Source organism: Xyrauchen texanus, unplaced genomic scaffold (genome assembly GCF_025860055.1).
Source record: "Xyrauchen texanus isolate HMW12.3.18 unplaced genomic scaffold, RBS_HiC_50CHRs HiC_scaffold_286, whole genome shotgun sequence".
Taxonomy (NCBI): Eukaryota; Metazoa; Chordata; class Actinopteri; order Cypriniformes; family Catostomidae; genus Xyrauchen; species Xyrauchen texanus.
The window spans coordinates 17,501-22,767 of NW_026266254.1; the positions used below are offsets into that span (position 1 = coordinate 17,501).

Sequence of the window (5,267 nt, forward strand, 5' to 3'; positions counted from 1 at the left end):
AGGGGGACTGAACAATTACTGAAAGATAAAACAATGCAGCCTGTATTTTTGATAAACTGTTTAAATGTTTGCTTGTTTTTTGTTGTTGTTGTTGCATCAATTAGACTTATTTTTTGTTAAATAAATAAATAAATATATAAATGACCATGAACACAGCTGCATATATTGCTTTATAGTGCTTTAAATGCTCTCATGCATGGTAATAATTTCATTGTGTATTTATTTGTAAACAATTATTGATGGTTAAAGGAATATTCGGGTTCAACACAAGTTCAGCTCAATCGACAGCATTTGTGTCATAATGTTGATTAGCACAAAAATATATTTCGACTCGTTCCTCCTTTAAATGTGTGTTCCAGTGAGACACTTCCAATGCAAGTCAATGGGGTTTAATCTGTAAACATTAAAATACTGTTTCACAAGTATAAACACAAGACATAAACAATATGTGTGTTAACATGATTTTACTGTCATTAAATCACTTAATAACCACATCTGTGTGAAGATATAGACCATTATACAACTCCGTTGCCATGACGATGTAACGCTGTAAACCCTGTAATCCTGTAAAAATGTCAAAATACAGTAACTTTACAGCTCAAATAATACATGAGTTTTATAAAATTATAAGCGTCACATTTCTGCCTTTAATAAACTCTCCAAAAATAAACCCCATTGACTTCCATTGGAAGTGTGAGGGGCTGTACACTAAAGCCTATTGGCTATCTATAAAAATGGGAGGAGTCGTTCGACATGTCCCGCCCCCAGTTCCTGTTTCGGTAGGAAATACGTCAAAACAGCAAATCGAACAGCGCTCGACAAGTCACGACTTAAATTTCGACTCGTTCCTCCTTTAAATGTGTGTTCCAGTGAGACACTTCCAATGCAAGTCAATGGGGTTTATTTTTGGAGAGTTTATTAAAGGCAGAAATGTGATGCTTATAATTATTTAAAAGCACTTACATTAATTATACGGTTCAAGCTTGTGTATTATTTGAGCTGTAAAGTTGTTTAAGTCGTCATTTAACAGGATTACAGGGTTTATGGCGTTACATCGTCATGGCAACGCAGTTGTATAATCGTCTATATCTTCACACAGATGTGGTTAATAAGTGATTTAATGACAGTAAAATCATGTTAACACACATATTGTTTATGTCTTGTGTTTATACTTGTGAAACAGTATTTTAATGTTGACAGATTAAACCCCATTGACTTGCATTGGAAGTGACTCACTGGAACACACATTTAAAGGAGGAACGAGTAGAAATTAATTTATGTGCTAATCAACATTATGACACAAATGCTGCTGATTAAGCTGAACTTGTGTTGAACCCGAATATTCCTTTAAAAAATCTGTAGCCTGTAATTTGGATAAATAATGTGCATTCGTGACATTGCATGTTATTTGTGTGATTTCCACTTATAAATACATACGTGTGACATAAATGCAATATTGTCATCTCTGTGTGTCTTATAAGCGGATGATCGTCCTTCAGTCTCTACACAAGTACCAGCCGAGGCTTCATGTGGTTGAAGTATCAGATGATGGCACCGAGGGCACAGGAAGAGATCCGAAAACTCAGATCTTCACCTTTCCCGAGAACCAGTTCATCACCGTCACGGCATATCAAAACACAGATGTACGTCTTTCCAAACATTCAAAAACACGGACTGCAAAAACATGATATACTCCAGTTGACCTCCGTGTTATTCTTTCCTTCCAGATCACTCAACTCAAGATTGACCACAATCCTTTTGCGAAGGGTTTCAGAGACAATTATGATCTGTGAGTAGTCGTGTTGTCTTTGCAATCACTGGTTTATCACTGATATATTATATTGTTCAAATCGCTCCATGTTTGCATTGCAGGATTTATACTGTTCCAGAGCGGGAAAGACTTACACCATCGGCGACAGATTCCCCTCGCACTCAACAGATCTTCCCGAGCGCACGCTACACCATGCAACCCTTCCTGCAGGACCAGTTCGTCAACAATCTGACTCCGAGTCGCCTTTACAACGGTGAACGGACAGTGCCGCATACAAACGGCATGTTATCGCCTCAGGAGGATGATGCTGGTGCCACACAGAGGTGGCGGCTGTTGACTTCCGTCCAACAAACTAGCGCCAGCAACTTAGAACTGACCGCATACGAGGGCGATTATTCCAGTTCCCTGCTGCCGTACAGTTTCAAATCTGTACCCCTGCAGAGCCCTCACACTCTTGGCTACTATTCAGACACCGCTTTTGCATCTGTGACTGCAGGATGGGGGACTGCACGAGGCTCCTACACGAGAAAAATGCCCTCTGGCTTGCCATGGTCACCCAGACCGAGTCCCACAAACTTCACCGGTGAACAAACGCCTGACAAAGACAAATCCAGAGAGGAACGTGCGTTTACTCAAACTGCAGGCTGGATGGAGACCGCAGCGTCGCTGAAACCTCCGGACTCTGAACCAAGTATTTACTCGGTCGTATGCAAAAGGAGCAGAACGTCTCACGGCGAGTCCTCCCCAACAATCAAGTGTGAGGACTCGACAGCTTCAGAAAACAAGGACAGCTGGTCCTCCGCCAGGGGTGTTGGCTATTATGCGTTCTATGCCGGTACCTAAAGTGGCTTCGGAGGGTCATTAATTCGCTTTTCTGTTGCTCCATTATTGAGCTTGTAATGTTGATATTCAAATCTCTAGGTGTGCTGAGATATTTCAAATGTAATCCATGAAATCCCCAATGATTTGATAGTTAACTGTGGATCTTCAAATCTGAGTTCAATCATCAATTTACCCGATATTCTTCCCTTTGTAATTTATTAAAGCTCACCCAGAAGTCAACGGTTCCTGTGAATGTGGAAAATGATGTGGTGTATGTATTAAATGACTCCTGTGTTCTGCATGGGTACCTTTTAGTTCTTAAAGGTTTTTAGGGGCTCGGTCAATGGCATGGTAGGGGCTTGGCAATGGGGGCAAGGGCTCAGGTAATGGGGCACAGGGGGTCACTCAATGGCAGGGTAGGGGCTCAGTCAATGGCGGGGTAGGGGCTCGGACAATGGGGGGCAGGGGCTGGGACAATGGGGGACAGGGGCACAGTCAATGGCAAGGTAGGGGCTCAGTCAATGGCGGGGCAGGGGCTGGGACAATGGGGCGCAGGAGCTCAGTCAATGGCGGGGCAGGGGCTCGGACAATGGGGGGCAGGGGCTCGGTCAATTGCGGGGTAGGGGCTCGGACAATGGGGGCAGGGGCTGGGACAATGGGGGACAGGGGCTCGGTCAATGGCATGGTAGGGGCTTGGACAATGGGGGCAGGGGCTCAGTCAATGGCGGGGTAGGGGCTCGGACAATGGGGGACAGGGGCTCAGTCAATGGCAGGGTAGGGGCTCGGACACTGGGGGGCAGAGGCTCAGTCAATGGCGGGGTAGGGGCTTGGACAGTGGGGGGTAGGGGCTCAGTCAATGGCGGGGCAGATGCTCGGACAATGGGGGGCAGGGGCTCAGTCAATGGCGGGGTAGGGGCTTGGACAATGGGGCCAGGGGCTCAGTCAATGGCGGGGTAGGGGCTTGGACAATGGGGGGCAGGGGCTCGGTCAATGGCGGGGTAGGGGCTTGGACAATGGGGGCAGGGGCATGGTCAAAGGGGCGTAGGGTCTCAACAAATCACGTGATAAGATGCGCGGATTGACGGTCTCAGACGCGGAGGCAACTGAGATTCGTCCTCCACCACCCGGATTGAGGCGAGTCACTACATCACCATGAGGACTTAGAGCGCTTTGGGAATTGGGCGTTACAGATTGGGAGAAAAAGGAGAAAAAGGAATGGTTTCATTGGAGGACCTCAGGGGATGTACCTGTGATGGTGTACCTCTAGTAAAGCCATTTGGGTAACACAATTGTACCTATTATGTACCTTGAAATGTACATTTGTATCTTTTGTTCCTCTATGAACAAAAATGAACCAGCACAGCACCTTGTTTCTAACAGTGAGGTACCTTATGGGTGGAAGTCGTGCCCCCTTTCTGAGTGGGCCCAACCAAAATCTTTCTAGCAAGTCAGTCCACAGTTGGCCAACTTTGAAACGCTCTCATGAGAATATTTCCAGTCATGCCAGTGCAGCGCCAGTCTACATGAATGGAAGAAATGTGAAGCTTATAATTTTATAAAAGCAATTTTATAAAAACGGATTTTAATTCTTCTGTTAAAACGTGTGTATTATTTGAGCTGTAAAGTTGTTTAAATCATCAAGTGGTTACAGGGTTTACAGTGTTACGTCGTCATGGCAACGGAGTTGTATAATCATCTATATCTTCACAGTGCGTGATTTAATGACAGTAAAATCATGTTAACACACATATTGTTTATGTCTTGTGTTTATACTTTTGAAACAGTATTTTAATGTTTACAGTTTAAACCCCATTGACGGAGCAGGTTGAGCAGGACCGGTTACAGTGGTGCCGTGACCCGGATGGGAGTGCGGTTTAGGGGTGTGAGTGTAACGGGAGCCAGCTGGTACGCTATAGCTGTGCGGTATGTGTATACCTCACTCCCCTGGCCTCAAGAGGTGCCTCCTCAGTAGCGCACTGCGTCCCATGCCAAAGACCCCGGTTCAAATCCCGCTCGTAGCGGGTTGAGCAGGATCGGTTACAGTGGTGCCGTGACCCGGATTGGAGTGAGGTTTAGGGGGGTGAGTGTAACGGGAGCCAGCTGGTACGCAATAGCTGGCTTGACTGGCTCACACTGGCAAAGAGGAGATAAATAAAGTGGGTGTATCAGGAAAATGTTGTCCAATCAATGCGCTTCATAACTTCCTGTTGTTCCCCAATCAATGAGAGTTAGAGGAAGTTGAGGAGAATGATGTTGACTTTATCAAACATCTTCATCACAGCAACTCCCTCATACTGTAACTGCAACAGATCCTACACAACACAGACACACATGATTATGCTTTAGAGCCGTTTATCCTGAAGAAGGGAAATAAGCAGCATTAAAGCATCAGCATGTTGAGCTCAGATGAGCAGGTCTCTGTGTAAAGACTGAAACATGCCAGTTCTGATCCGCGTCACCTCATCGGCCCCTAGTATTAAAAGCAGAAGGTCAGTCTTAGGATGTGTGCTGGTTGTCATGGCAACAGTAAAGTTTGTCAGCTGCACACAAGAATCACCAATCAACATTTGAGAAGTGTTGCACTGTTGCACTTTGCAGGTTTCCTGCAACTATTCCTGTGCAAATACATATGTGTGAATGCACCTTTTCACTGTGTGTGTGTGCGCATGTGTGT

General features: G+C 45.2%; 1 pseudogene; it reads left to right on the forward strand.

The window, feature by feature from the left end:
* LOC127642018 (eomesodermin-like) overlaps positions 1 to 2,614 on the forward strand; it is an 11,692-nt pseudogene extending 9,078 nt beyond the window's left edge.
* Positions 2,615 to 5,267: the final 2,653 nt, after the last annotated feature.